At 46.2% G+C, this 15,851-nt stretch overlaps 1 long non-coding RNA gene across 1 annotated transcript; it reads left to right on the top strand.

The window, feature by feature from the left end:
* The first annotated feature begins 4,708 nt into the window (after positions 1-4,708).
* LOC138068939 (uncharacterized) lies at positions 4,709-6,574 on the top strand. Its single transcript, XR_011143807.1, has 3 exons — positions 4,709-4,817; positions 5,656-5,818; positions 6,473-6,574. It is a non-coding gene; the product is annotated as an uncharacterized lncRNA (long non-coding RNA).
* Positions 6,575-15,851: the final 9,277 nt, after the last annotated feature.

Raw genomic sequence — 15,851 nt, 5'->3', positions numbered from 1 at the left:
TCAGCTATTTCTTTATAAATATATACCCTTCTCTCTTCTGGATCAGATCTTGTGTGTAGCCAAATCCTTATATTCATTTAGCGCAACCTGGTTTATTGTTTAAAATTCTTTGCTTTGGTAAGTATCTGGTTGGAAAATAAAAATTTTACTTGCAAGAATAAGACTTTTTGAGTAGAAGAATCTAAAAATTCTGAAAATATTTGATTTGGAAACACAGCTTTGGAAAATGTTGTGTGTCGGATCATGTTCTACTGTTTTACTTTGAAACATCTATCATTTGATGCTTCAAAAATTTTATTATGAATTAATGTCTCAAATTCAGAAATACAGCTTTGACGCATGGCTTGGATGGAATATTTAAGTCTTCTGCAGTGACCAATGTCTTTTCTATCTCAATGGTCATATTTTCTGATGAAAACACAACTGGCTGGAGTGCTTTGGACCAACTTTGCCCAAGTGTGAGGGTAAGAAGCTGCATTCAGAGGTGCTGCAGCCCTCTTCCCTGGACGTGGCTTGAGTTCCCTAGGCACAATCCAAGGCAGCATCAGGGGCTCAGCGACACGTTTTCTTCTCTCCCTGGTGTGGCTGGCAAGGGAGGAACTGGTGAGTAGGTGTTTTCCTCTGCCCTGTCCCCCTGCTCCGTCTCTGAAGAGCACAGTGTCCTCAGCCTGTCGAGCTGCACAGTGGGGACGGTGTTGTGTTCCCCGTTGGAGCGCACGCTCCCATCGCCTGTTTCCCCATATGACTTGCTGCCTTTGTGCAATGTTATAATGTAAAGCTTACTGCTTTTCAGCTGCCAGAGGGGTCTCGCGCTCACTCTATCTGCTTTTAGAGGCAGGCTGCACGCTTCCATAGTGCGGCACGGGCACGGTGAGTGCCTATGCGCAGCGGAGAGCTTTCCCGAAGATGGATGACTAAGCTCTTTAAGATTTAATGCTCTCTTGAAGTTCAAATCAGTGTAAGGCAAGGCTTAAGCAGCTTAATGGGTTAAAATGATCCCTGACTGTGTCCTTCAGACAGTTTAAAGCCCCTGCAGCAGCCCACCTGCTGCTCTCCCAGACAAGCAGGTTAGCCTCCCGACCTTCTTTCTGCCGCCCAGCCGCGTGCCGGCCCCAGCCGCACGCAGGGAGCGATTGTTCCAAAGTTTGTCATTGTTTAAAGTGCCACTTGCCGGTGTTGAATGCGTGCAGCTGTAACCTGAGCCAATGCCGTGTGTTAAGAAGGCTGAAACTGCTGGACTACCACCAAAAGATCTGCTTGCACTTGGCATGTCATAAATTAACATCATTCTTACCTGCCAGGGATGATTCACTGCTGGCTCAGAGCACAGCTAAACTTTAAAGGATGCCAACAAACTGGGCGGTGGTTTGACCTGCCACGTGGCCGGAGACTGCTCCTTTTCTCTCTCCCGTCGCCCTCCCTCTGTTACAGCGTGTCGGGAAACAGAAGCTCTTTGTGGCAGGGTGAGAGCTTGTGTTTGTGTGTTTTTCTGGTGCCTACTCCCTCTTCCAGGAGGCTGGCCTGTTTGTGGGAAGATCCTTGCGGGCTTTCGCGTTCCTAGCTGGATTCTCGCTGCCTGTTTTGGGGGAGTGGGGGTGTTAATGCCGGGCTGGACTGTAGCCTCTCATTGCTGCAGCTGCAGAAGGCGTTCTTCCCACAAATCCCACCTAGCTTAGGCAGGCTGGGTGGTGATGTCCTCTTAGCATCCCACAACCTACATATAAATTTCACGTTAGAGGAGTCCACTTGGCCAACTAGCAGCCCACAGCAAGCGGGATAAGCTTGTGCCCATGCTGGGCAGCGTAGGAGGCAGAAAGGGGATGCCCCACGTGGAAACGAGGGAGATTGTATTGCTGCGTTATATGCCAGAAGTTGAGCATGTGCCTCGGAGCACAGACTCTCGGGCTCCAGTGTCCCGGGGGCTGCCCAGCAATGGGTGCCAGTCTGTCCCTGGCACACACCAAGTGAGGGGCAATGCTGCTCCTCCTGGGCGGCTGCTGCAGCTGCAGGCAGCAGCGTTTTTCTCCTGCTTCCCTAGTGCACTGATGCAAGCATGTGCAGGGCCACTGGGGCTTTTCTATGGAGTGAGGGTCTGCAGCGCTGCCCTGAGGATGTGCATGGTCCCCAGGCTGCTGCAGGCCGGAGGGAAGTTGGGAGTAAGAAGGGATGGGAGACACTTAAAGGTGCTTTTGGCCTGCCTTGTTGAAATCCAGGGTGGGTGGGAGGAATGTGGGTAAGTATCTCTGGTTGACTGGGGAGATATTTGTGTCTCCTTATAGAGACCAGCTCTTTTTATAAAACCTAGAGATTTCTTTCCTTCCGCTTTTCCCTCAGGGCTAATGTGCTCCTCGTAATTTCAGCTAAAACAGCTCCTTTGCTTTCCATGGTGTCTGCCTTGCCTGTTTACCTTGGCTCATCCAAATCGTTTGTTAAATACCAAGTTCACATAAGCAGTCCTATGTGGACTTTGGACCCTTGAAGTCTTGCTATAGACATCAGCAGGGACAGAAGCAGGCCCTTCATCTGTCTGAGATGTGTTTGGATCTGATGGAAATTCAAAGCGGTATACGGAGCAGGGTGTAACCATGATTTGCTTCAGGGTAATTATGGTAGGCAATGCCAGTAGCAAGCTGCAGTCCTTCCAACGTTCCCTACCAACATATGCACACAAGCTGGCAAATTAACCCTGCTGTGATGGTTTCATTACAGTTATCACTGTATCCACTGTGTTTTGTTTTCTTTTCCAGTAGAAGAAACCATTCACAAATGTAAGAACCCAGGAATCCTGTAAAGGGATCACCCTGTTCAGCAGTTCAGACAGGAGACTGCAGCCTGCAGCCCCCGCTTACCTAATGACACCGTCTGGACCGCAGTCTGCCCACCTCCTGCCTCGGCACCACTGCAGCACGTTCAGTCGGAGCAGCAGCAAAGGCTGGAAAGGGTCTGTAGGACAAGGAGGGCAGCTCTCCCCTGCTCAGCTTGCAGACACATGGTGATTGCTGCCTGAGCTGTGTGAAAGTTATTCTGTCTATGTTTTATTTTGTGGGTAATGCGGCTTGTTGGGTTTTATTATTTTCTCTTTATGCAAGGCTAACATGGAGTGCAGAGCCTGGTTGCTGGGCAGTGGGGACTGCAGTTGGTAATAAAGGTCTGTTTTCTCACTTTCTCTATTTTAGTCTCTGGGCAGGATGAGGCACATCAGGGGAAAATCTGACTTGAAACAGAAGCTCAATTTTAAGCAGAAGTTAGACACTGCTGCAGAGAGAGCTTTGCTTACACTACAACTATCCCTGCGCTCAGCACTCACTACTGTGACTGGTCATGCACTGGGAGTCCCTGGGGTTCGGTGTCCCTCCTCTCCTGGAGCACGGCATAAAGTAGGGCACAGCACCGCACCAAACCTGGATCCCTGTGCAAAGTGATGTTTAGATGTCTGGGGCTGGATGTCTCTCTGGTTGCCCTTTACTCCCACAGGTCATGTGAACATACTGAAAAGGTGACAAATATCCTGCTGCGAGGAGGGAATGGTCCCTATCAAACTTCGGAGTCAGCATTCCTGAGTCTTACAGCTTTCCCTCCTGTTTGGGGCACCTAGAGAAATGCTCAGTGTATCCTCTCAGCACAGAGGTGACTTCTGTGCCCCCGGTGGTGCACTGTTATCTGCAGAAGGATTCTTTGCTTGCAGGGAGAATTTTGCAGTCACCAAGTGAAAAGTGCTCTTCGGAAGAATTCTGGGTTTTGGTACAAACCTCTGAATCTCTCCAGGGGAGTCTGTTTTCAACAAGGTCACTGGATATCCTCACATCTGCTCTGATGAGGAGATGAGTGAATCCAGCTGAGTTGTATTTGCATGTGCCCTCTCTGAAATTACCCATAGAGCTGATAAATTCCTTACCCCTCACCCCAGCCAGCTCTGCTAATTGCAGCTTCTTGCAGGGCTCACGCGAGGATTCTGTGATGCACAGGCTGGACTGCCACAGCACCATTGCAAGGGTCAGCTGAGAAAGCCAGTCCAGGAATAGCTCCTCCAGGCTGCAGCAACAAGCCCCGACATGTACCAGAGTGGCTGCCCAGTCTCCGAAGGAGGTTGCCAGCCATGCTGCTCTGTGGACAGCACTGGAAGGGTTTTTTTTTTTTTCTTTTTTTCTTCCCTCTTGTAACTTAAGGTTGAGGCAAGGGAGAATCAGCGCTCAAAACTGCTGGAGTTGGGAAGAAGGGCTTGGCCCCTCTTGTTATCTCGTCAGTGGAGGTTACAGCAAGAGTTTATATCTGATATAACTGGATTTTGCTTTTTGCTGGTATAAAGATCTGGCGTAGGGTAAGGGTGTTTATGCTTTGGCAGTGGGTGTGAAAAGAGAAACTCCAGAGGGTTGGGCAGCAGCATGCTAGTTCTGTTCTCTTCCGTAGATGGCCTTCCGGAGACACTCTGGGTGAATGGAAAATGTAATGAAATTCCCAGAGCCTCCTGGTGCACTACCAAGGTATTCTCGCCAGTTTTCCAGCCCAAGATTTTGGTGCAGCTGTGGGGGCCAGCTCCACAGATAGAGACGATTGAAGATTAACCCTCACCATGGCAGGAAGATTACTTTGAGTGACTTCTTCAGACAGCACACACTATATAGGCACTGTTGCCCTTGGCGTAAGATTACCTCAATAAAGGGCTCATACTAGATCGAGCACCTTTCAAACTCCCTTTCTTTTTTGAACGCTCGCTTGTTTATTCTGGTTCACAAGCTGAGCAGTACAAACAGCAGTAGCAAAGTGATGCATCCCAAGGATGAAAGGATGGGTTTCATGACCACTGCAGCTTGCACAAGGTATTTTAGATCCAAACCGTCTGTGGGGCTTAGAGTATGCAAACTATTTGTGTTGTCTTACAGATTTACCAGGGGGGAGGGCCCTAATGTGCCAGAATCTGTAAGAAAACAGAGACCTGCACAACTGACAGTCCTGGGAGTCTTGTTTTAAGCTTCTGTTAAATAGATTGATTATTGTCCTGCAGCATTTAGTGGTGGAGAAAAAAGGAGGGGAGGGGGTTTAACAAGTGTGTCTCATGGTTTTTGTTGTCTTTGCTATTCTGAACCTCTCCTTCTGCTCACATAGCGGGGTTTTTCTTTGCCTCTGTTTCCTTTATGCAGATGGTAGCAATAGGTTTTGTTTCCCCCCAGCTGCCAAATTAACAGCCTTGGCGAGCTTTCATTTGCTGGCTAGTTTTGGGTGGTGCTGGAGGATTGCTCCACTCAGTACATTTCCAAGACTTGCTTTTTAACCCAAGCTCTATAAAAACAAACTTCTTGTTTGTTTGTTTGAGAAAAGGGACCTTGGGAAAGCAGATATGAAATTTGCTCTGACTGAGTTTTGTCCGCTGAAGGAGTTGGCTTTGAGTTGCATTAGAATAGCAGACTGGCTTCTTGCACAAATCTCCCACAAGCAATGGGCTGAGCTGGGAAATGCTGGTGGGCAGAGGTGCTGGAAACAATGTCCTGCTGTGTTAGAGCATCCGCTGGAGGGACTAGTGAAAACCCTTGCCCTCATACCCCCCAAACTCCACACCAAAGCTTTGTAATCCACCCTGTTGCAGTGATCAGCTTCAGAACACAACGATATCCTGAGCTTGTGGATTGTCAACGTGATTTTTCTCTTCTTTTCCCCCAGCCACAGTAATCCAATGTGATATCAAAGAGCAATCATCAGAATTGTAACCCTTCACCGTTCTGCAGTGCTGCTGCTGGCAATATTTAGCTTAGCAGAAGCGAATGCTCTGAACTGCTTCATTGATACAGACACCGATCCAAGTGGACTGAACCAGAGAAAACAGGTGAAGAGTTGCAATCTTTCTTTTATAAATGTAAAAACCCAGCCCAAAGGAAGGGATACACACCGTGCTTCCTAAACCTTTACATAAAGCCTGTGGGAGGGACATAAACTGAATCGTAAACTTGAGTCCAAGTCCTGTGCCTTTACTATTCTTTATCATTTATATACGCCACACGTGTATATAGTATGTGCTGCGTATGTGCTAAGGGAACCTAGTTTCACAATTTGAAGTTCTCTCATTGCCTGCCTGCCTGCCTTCTTAGCTCAAAAAGCTCTGCTCTTGGCATCTTTCTGTAGTAGAGCAGCATGTGCGGGCACATCTAGGTTGGCAGCTTTGTACATACACAGTGCATCTTCACCTTTTCGGGTTTATTTTGTGGCAGAGAACTGCAGCACATTAGAGACTGCAAGATGCAGCCTCTTGGCTGTCTTCTCTGTCTTCAGGATACGGTTTAAATGAAACGCCTGATAAGTGAAAATTTCAAACTTTGTTCTGCTCAAAAAAGAACCTGTATATCCAACATACTGCTGTGCCAGGAACAACAAGAGATACAGGAGCCACTCTCAGCCTTGCATTTGTTTTTCATATGTGTTCCCTGTATTCCAGGACTGCTGTCCTCAAACCTCCTCACTAGTTGTTTTCCTCTGTTGCTAGAGCCATATGTCTAAGGAAGGACCGGCTCCACTGTTTGAACAACCCTACTCCATCTGCTGCTGCTCCTGTTATTGTAGCAGCGAGTGGAGCCGCAGCCCTGTGATGCCAGGCTTGCAAGCACTTCATCAGTCTCTCTGTCGTTACCTGTGTGTTGCCTGTAACCCCTGCTAGACGAGGTCATCACAGACTTGTATTTCAGTGCTGGGCTTCGGTGACTGTAAGTTTGTTAGGAATAAGACCACCATCATCAGCAATTAGGCTGGCCAGGATAAAAATTAATTGGGCATTCAGACTCTCTATTCTTGGGGTAAGAGCTGACTGCAGTTGCTATAATATAGTTCCAAAATGTGGTCTTTACAAAAGTACCCTCTGAAACGTCTGCTGTAAGTCACCGTAAGGGACAAGACCATGGACAAAACTAGTCAGGTCTAGTGCACAGGTTTAGTTTCAGTTCTTTATAGGTTAAACCTATGCTCTAGGTTTAATTCTCACCTCCTGCTAGACTGTTTTATTTCAGCGGAAACGGTAGTCTGCGCAGCTGGCCTCAGATTTCCCAGGGGGGTAAGCAAAAAGGAGTCAGAGAAGCTTCTGAAGGTTGTTTCCATCCTTATCAATGTTCAATATTAAGAGTAAAACCAGGCATCCCAGAGAGCATCAGAGAGGCCAGAAGGTCTCCTTTGCTCTGAGTGGGGTTTTATTGAGATAGATGTGTACTACACAGCCTGGAACACAAGCTGTTTGTTTTAATTCACAAATTAAAAATAAAAGCATGTTTATTTGCATCAGCTAAGGGGTCTTTTTATCACAGCTGCCTGAAAAGTGAGCTCTAGCTGCCAAGTAAAATAAGGTTTAACGTTACAATGAGTGCTGGGAAGGGCAGAGCTGGTAATTACTCTGCAAGCAGCAAGACACCAGTAGGTACAAAAGAAATCCGCACAAAGCGCTGAACGCGGCTGTAGCGTGCGTCAGATACAGGACTGAGCTGCAGGAAGGTGTTGCAAAATGGCAACCACCTACAGAGAGTAACCCCTGTGACTGTGTGGGTGAGGAAGCTCTGTCTTTAGGGAAGCTCTTATGAGCAATTCTCTCCTGCCGCACGCTCGCTGTCAACCCGTGTCTGGCATTGCCACCACAGAGAGCTAGTTAGGAGATGTCTCAAATCCCTGGTTTCCCTTTAGTCCTGTCTTGTCAAGCTTTGTGCTCGGGGGAGCACTGGAAGACATGCTCATTATGCTGAGCAGTGGTCTACTCCTGATAATTAATGAGGAGAAAGTTAATCTTTCCAGGTCTACTTTCTCTGTTTGCTGTGTGGATGTGTGCAGTCTCTGCTAGGTCTACATGGACTCAGTGTTTGGGACTCTGCTCTTTCCTTGTGAGATACCCGCAAGGCTGCAGGCGCAGTGTCAGATGAGAATCTGTTTTGTTGCCTCTGTTCAGTGCCGGTGAAGTGGCTTGTGAGGCAGCAGTGGCTGGTGTGGTTTCAGCTCTGTTTCATCTGACTCATCTGGTTCGGTGGAATAAATGCCCAGGGTCTGCATGTTGTTTTACTGTGGCTGCATCTGAAAGCCCAAATATCAGTAGAAATGCTGTTGTGCTAGGTCCTGTCTAAACTTATAGTCAGAGACTTTCCCTGCCCTTATGGAATAGACACGGGGGAAAAGAGGGTAGGCAAGGAAAAAGAGGCTCACAGAGGCTGAATTATTTGAAGGTTACATGTCGGGGGGCATGTGGCTGATTCAAGCTAGCTCTTTTGACACCTAACAGAAAGGCTATCTTTTCTTTTGTTAATGAAAAGGAGACATGGAGGAGAGACAGTGTCCCCTCAGTCTGCCAGAGGGTCTCCGGCTGGTTGTATTGACGGGAGTGAATGGGAAAGGTAGTCTGCCTGCACAGCAGCGTAGGGTTATTATCTGCACCTTGTGCTGAAACAAAGAGTACGCCTGTGCTGGGTTCAAACAGCCAAAAGCCTTCTCCTGCAGGCCTTCAGCTCTGGATCGCTTTGTGACCAGAATTTAACAAGGCAGTTTACAATGGCTTTGACACCATTTGGGAAAACGAAGCTGGCTCAAAAAGCATCCACCCACTTGCTGAACAGTGCTTCAGGCTCTGAACACATTAAACTGTTGCTCTGCTGTGCTGCCTACATGCAGCTTTCCAGGTGGAGTTTGTTTTTGATGTTATCCCACCCCCTTAATGGCTTGTGAGCTGGCTAACTCTGACTCCACCTCCCATCTTTCCTGTCTGTAATTTGTATTATAATTTTTAGGAGCCTGCATGTTGCTAAGTCTTGCACAGACAAAGAACAAAAGGATGGTCTTTGTTTCAAGAGGTGTCTCTACCCTTTCAGTTGGTCATAGAGCCAAAAGCCAGGAGCAAGAATTTAATCAAAAACACTGTACATATTTATTGAAAACCTCCATGTTTGAGTCCAGCTAAGCACTCTCCTCGGCTCATCTCACTTACTGGGATGGTAAGAAGGCCAAGGTTATAGCAAATTCTATCAAAGTTTTGTTTAAGAACTGGTGATTTGGTGTAGGTTTGACTTATTGTTGGAATCGTAGAGACTAGAATTTTTGGAGAAACCTTCATTTAAATTCAGTCTGATGGGACTGAGATCTCAGTTCTGAGTTACGCTTTTAGAAAACAACAACAGCAAGCCCAGCAACAAACTACTTTACTATTTTTTTTTTCCCAGAAGCACATAGTCTTCCTTGAAACTCTTAAGCGCTAGAAGGGAGAAGAGGTATCTATTGTGAGTTACCACAATTAGAAACAAGATACCAGAGAACCATGCTTTTCTAGACTTTATTAATGCAGTTCAATATGTATGTCTTGAAGCTCACAGTGAGTAAAGAACCACCAGCTGCCTGCAGTACTGCCACAGTCAGCTGGGAAATGGTCCAAACACAGAAAAGTTTGGAGGGGTGGGGGAAGTGAGGGGGAGGAGGAGGGAGAAAAAGTCTTCTTCAAGTATGTTTGAAATAATGAAAAGAACTGATGTGCAAAGCGATTAAGAGATCTTTGAGGATCAAAAGCCTTGATTCAGTTTTGCCAATGAAACAAAACTTTTCATCTGTTCATATGTGGACCTTAAAGTAGGGCAGAAGGGTGTAATTTTTAAATGATTTCATTTCAAGATTGACTTTGGGCAGGGGGAAAGGGTTCTTTCTATTTGTTCTTGCTCTTGTTATTCAGTGTCCTTAACACAAAAGGCCAGCCTACCTCTGAAATGAAGAGCAGGGTCATTCTATGAACTTGTGGTTCATTAGTCTCCTTTTGATATGCCAGAACAGTAAAGGACCCTTTTATTTTTTTTCCCCCTTTCTAGTAATGCCTATGTTCTTAAATCAAGACATCTTCCCTCATCATGCTGCTGGGCTGGATCTTTTTCAGACGTTTCCTAGGTGGGTTGTACCAATAAGCCTGTCCAGACAGAGAATACAGTCAAAAGTCAGATGCACAAGAAGCCAAAACCAAAGGTTTTCAGTGTTCCATGCAGTAAGTCCCACTTCCCAAGTTTGTGTTTATTTGGAGCTGGATGCCTTCCCCCCACCAAGTAAATCTATGCTTGTTTTCCCTGGTAACTTCTTGCTAACAGGACTATAGAGCAAGTGTGAACTGTAGCATTGGGAAGGTGCAAGGCAGAAAGCTCAGAAGTGCGAATTGCTGGATTCCAGAACTGCAAACTCATGTGAAATGCTCCCTTCTTGGGGGAGGGGGTGGTGGAACTAGCAGCAGAAGCATATGAGGAGATCCAGGACTGAGAGCAAAGCCGAGAGATTGGGAAGGTTAGGGGACAAAACTCAGAAACGTCCTTGTCTTTGGGTTTCTGCAGGGGACAGCAGAAGAGCTCCCTCTTCCTGTTTCAGACTGCTCTAACCGTTGTGGAGAGCCTCTCTTGCAGGCTGGAGTATCTCAGTGGCCTCGGCATCTACAAGGCCGTGTAATTCTTACAGCATGGATTTGCAGACTGGAGGATCCACAGGACACAGCCAGAGCTGCAGGGCAGTGTGGAATCTCTCAGTGTGTTCCCCAGACTCAAACACCAGCAAGGGTTAGTTTTCAGAGCATTCATGCCTGAAATTGCCTCAACGGTGGAAGTCATGTGTTGGTTTTGTCTCATGGCAAAGAGCTGGCGAGGTCAGAGAGGGTATGTGTTTCTGTTGCCTTTGCAGATATTTTATTCGGTAGGTATCTGGTGCCACAGCAGCACAGGTGCTTCCTGTGACCTGGAGTACTTTTGGTGCCTGGTTTCCTGATCTTCTGTCCTAATTCAGGTCAGATGGTAGGTGTGTTCTGACCTATTCAGTAGGGCATGTCTGACATACTGGCTTAAAGCCAATATTTAACCGGTTTCTCTCCTCTGAAGCTTAATCAGTGCAGGTTGTATTTAATCAATAGAAGGTATATTTTGTGTGATGGAGATGGCAACCCCGTTTCCGCTTTTATGGGAACCACATCCTTATAGCTATATGAACTGTCATGCTCTAGTGACATACCAATAGCAGTAGTGGACACCCAGAAACAACATCAGCAAAATGTGAAAACTATGTTCCCATGACAGAGCAGCATTGTCAGTTGGAGGCTGGAAAAGTTTTGCTGGTAAAAATTTCTGGCAGGAGGTGGACTGCAAGATGAATTTATTTGCCTTCTTTGACCCATTTCTAGTTCAGCTCTTCCTACCTGTTCCTAGTACTCCTATGTCCACATGTGTGCCAATGTCACCATTTATATAAGCCTGGTGTAAAAGTGTGCTCGTAAAATGGCTTGTGATTACATTACACTGACTGAAAAAATGACCTCCTGTGGACAGGAGATCGCCACGCTGTTGGGCTTGAAATATGTTTGATTACCGCGTAATTTTTATGCTTTTCTAACATGATCAGAGAAGCATGTGTTGTTTCAGCATATTATCAATTCTAATACAGCTGCAAGAGTAATTCAGTCTTCCATGCCTTTGGGGGTGGGGAATGGAGATGACACTCTCCATGCATTATGTTTTTACAGTAGCTTCTCCCCTGCTGTTCCCCTAAATAGTTATTTTTAGGAAGATCATATATTTCCCAATAATTTTTTTTTAAGTGCATCAAAGAGCTCTCTGATATAAATCCTGTGATTTATGGGTTCCCTCTGCTTTTTAATAGCTGAACTTAAATCCTGGATTCACTGAAACCATTTGGAAAACTGGGATTATTCCAAGTTGGAGCAAAGGGAGGGAGAGACTGGTATTTTGCCAAGATCAGCAGTGATTCATTCCCACATTCATGCTCTGCATCCAGTGAAGGGCAGAAGCTGGGAATGCTGTAAGGAGAGCTAGCAAGAGATTATCTTGTTCAAGGGTGAATCTGCCCTGCTCACTCCCTCTACTGCTAGATAAGGTGTTTTGAATGAAAAGGACCAAATCCTGTCATGTTATTCTTTCATCCCCTCCAAGAGCAGATTTATTCAGAGAAGCCCCAAGCTGACTAGCTTGCCGACTCTCAGTAAGGCATTCCTGAGAGAACTGGATATTGGGTGTCACGAAGAATGTCCCAGTAGGGGTGGAAGGTCTGGAGAACATCTCAGGTTAAATATATTTTGGAAATCCCTTACAAAGAGATGTTTTAGTGACTGCTTGGAATGAAGCAGTGGCAGTATCAGGTTAGCCCAGCAGCCTGACAGCACAACTAGGGAGTCCGGAGGGAACTGCAAAAGAACAGGGTGGGCACGGACACAGTGCTGGTATATTCTCACGTTGCTGGTATAGTCTCTCAGGCTCCTGTGATACTTGGCCCCAGCATGCCTTGAGTGAGAGGTGTTCACAGAATAATTTAGATTGGTGATAGTACAATTTAGGTCAGGTGATGAACCTTGAAGTAATATAAAATGTGGAAACTTGCTCCGGCCTAAGATTTACCTGTGAGATGGAGGTTTTGTTCAGCGTGAGGACACTTATGCTTTCGGTGCCTATACCTAGGTTCAGGCTCCAACTCCTAGGACATACAGCTATACAAATAGTTAGTAATACATGGCTGGTGGCTCATGTGGGAGGAATGAAAGGGGCTGCCAGTCCAACCAACCACCCGTCCTCGCTCTGGCCCTCCCTTGTCCGTGCAGTGAGCTGGGGCTGTGCTCCAGCTGCACGTCCAGTAGCTGAGGCCATGGCTATGGTGAGAGCTAGGCTTTCACTGCAGGGCAGCTGAAATACTTCTCAGTTGTGAGCCCCTCGGGAACTGCCTTTCCTCAGAGAGATCTGTCCTCCTTGTCCTCGGGCCAGCTGACGGCAGAGTAAAATTTCTCATCGTGTTTCAGTTCTCCTAGCCCTGGGAGAGAAATGCAGGGAGATGGAGCCAAGTATCGCAGCATGGTTCACCCCTCGCAGAAAGAAAGGGACTTTTTTTTCTCTTTTGCAGAGCAGGGGCACTGCCAGAACAGTGTCATCTTCTTTTGCTGATATGATCATCCCTGTTGCTTGTGTTTGAAATATAATGAAGAGTTCCGAGAGCACTGCTGTCATGGTAAGGAGGCAAAAATAAGCACATTTCATTTGGGAGTAAGAGGCAGTAATAAACCCCTGAATTTCCAAACACATAGAAGAGCATTGACTTCTAAATACCAGAAATTCTAAGCCCTTACCTTGCTACTTCATGTGGCATTTGGAGGGGCTCTGGATTTTTATTTCATCCTGGTATTTGTGGTATTTCCTGTCATTAGTATAGGAAAACTCTTGTGTGTGGTAAATGCTGGCTTTTTCCTCTGTTGGTGGCAACCACGGGAACTTGGGTTCATGAAAGGCAAACCATCCTTTACGTTGTGAAGAATCTCAGAGTTACCTGGGGAGGAAAAGCTCTTCAGGGTTGAATAAGGATTTCTGTATTGTGATTGAATGTCAGCTGAAAGAGTAAACTGAATCAAATCCTGTCTTTAGATTTAAGAGTCTGGGGCTTAAAATGCATTGTGTGGTTTCAAAAGGTGTAGTGTGGAAATACTATTGATGTTTATTTTATCATAACCTCTTAAAAGTAATCTGGGTATAAAGGTTTCAGGTACAAGTGTTGGCCCTGACTCAGTAACCCAGCCTTCAGAAATTGCTGTTTTTATTGCAGATGAAACTGTAGATTGGACCATTCAGATTTGTAATGGAAAAATATTAGCCAACGTACTTTCCTCCCCTCCACCCTCTCTCATCAGGGCATATATCAAGTTGCACTGTCTGGCAGGGAGCTCCAAATGTTATTTGAGAAGACAGAGGAATGCAAGCGATGTCAGCAGAAAACAGCTGAGTAGCAGTTAAATTTCTTTGGCCTGAACCTGCTCCACAGGGGAAAAGAAACGCAACAACTGGACTTGTTTCACTTCACCCCAGCACAAACCATCCTTTGGAAACAGATGATGTTTGTGACCAACCTCTGTGCAGAAGCTGGGGTTTGGGGATGCTGTTGGGTCGATGAATTCTGCTCTGCTGTGGATGTGGCAGGTCTGGTCTTCTCATGCTCGTCCAGGACCAGCGTGTGCCATGATGCTGCAGAAAGCACTGCACCCTTGCAGGGCGCTGGTTATTACTGCTCCGTTGTGCAGCTGCAACCTGTTATATTGGAGGGGCTGCTCCAAGTTGCATCTCCACGGCCAGTTTAACTTGTTATTGACATTCACTTAAAAACCTCAAGAGCTGGCTCAAGTGAACTTGCTCGGTGCTGTAAAAGAGCAGTGGAGGTACATGCAAGGATACTGTTAGCTGAGAAGCTGGGATGAGTTAAATGGTACCCTTAATCCCCTTGATGCCTGACAGACTCAAGTTAAAAGGTCTTCCCCACTTGGGGTGAAGGCTTTGCATGTGTAGATGATGGTTCACTTAAGGGCAGCTCTTAAGCTGTGACTTGTGCTGTCTCTGCGATGAAGGAGCCCTCTTGTCTGCTGGCCCTTGCTTTATTACTGAGGGAAGAGGTCACTTCTGCAGTGTCTCGCATCACAAGCCAGGGTTGTAGGTTGAAGTTTTGGTCCAAGGAGGCTTTTTAATTAACCACATGGAGCCAGCAAAGAGCCAGAAACAGAATGCCGTTACCTGAGAAGAAAACTAAAGCAGAGATAGCCCTTGTTTTCTTCGACAGTCACCCTTTCGTGTCATCCTGTTTCTCTGCCTTGCGCTCCCCCTTCCTGTTCCAGCCGAGTTTGCCAGGTTATGTTAACAGAGGTCCACCTGCTCAATCTCATAGCTCTCACATGCAACAGGGGGTTGCACCACCCTGACACGATCCATCTTGGGATCTGGGATTTGCGATCCTTCTTGGGATCCTTCTTGCCTGATAGGGATTTAGCATCCCTTCCCTCGCTCTGTTTTTTAAGTTTGCCTTGTTATCTGCCTCTGTGCCACTCTGATGGGGCAGCTTAGTTTCCACTAAGGAGAAAAGTCAGGTGAACAGGAGCCAGCTTCTTTCTGATACCCTCTCCAGAGGGAGATTTTCAACAGCAGCTGCACAACAACCCTGCTCAGATCCTGGAGCCAGATTTTCTCTAGCCCCTGATCTTTAGGATTCTCTCTAGCCTGAACCCGTGTCCGTGTTTCACAAATGATTCCTAGCCAAATATTTTCCAGGTGTTGTGCCTGAAACACAGCAGCTAGTTGGGCCTAATTCCCATCTGTTTCAGTAGCACTGAAAGAAATTTCTGTTTCACTGCGGAAGGTGGGCAGGTGGTAAAGTCAATCTGGGGACATTTTGTAGTCAAATGCAAGAGGGGCAGAAGAGATCTAACAAAGAAGGCATGGTCTAAATCCTGTAGAAAACTAAATGCTTCCTGTCCTGGGCTCAGCTCTTGTCCAGAAGAGAAGAAATGCTCAAATTTCATCAGGTGGTTAGGGGAAAGTAGCATCTTCAGGAGCATGGCTGCTACACACTTTTTGGCAATGTGTTACACTAATTCCTTTGGTGGGTTAAAGAAAATGAGGGAAAACCACTTGACGCAGCCCCAGTGAATGTTAATAAGATCCCATCAGGAAAATTAGAGAATTTGCCCATAAGCTTATTTTTCTTAGGGGTACAGAATAATTTCATAAATTAAGAGGAGGAAATATTTCTGACAGTGGAACTCTTCATTCCATAGTAGAAAGAGTGTGACCAAGCTATGTATGTACATACACCAAACTGAAATCTTCAAAAAAAAAAAAAAAAAAGGAATGCTTATTAATAAAAATATTAGTATTTTTTCACAAGTGATTGCAGGAATGACACTGAGGTACTGAAGCAGACTATTCAAGCTCCTAAACCAAATCCTATTTAGTGCTCTGAATCTTTGAACATGTTTCTCTCTTCCTCATCCCAGCTTTTGGTGCTCTAGTTATATTGTCTAGTATGGCCTTTCTAAACAGATGCATTTTTATTTGCATGCAAATTGTCAGCAGACA

The sequence above is a fragment of the Struthio camelus genome, chromosome 12 (genome assembly GCF_040807025.1).
Source record: "Struthio camelus isolate bStrCam1 chromosome 12, bStrCam1.hap1, whole genome shotgun sequence".
NCBI classification, from domain to species: domain Eukaryota; kingdom Metazoa; phylum Chordata; class Aves; order Struthioniformes; family Struthionidae; genus Struthio; species Struthio camelus.
This window is presented reverse-complemented; position numbering and strand designations above follow the sequence as displayed.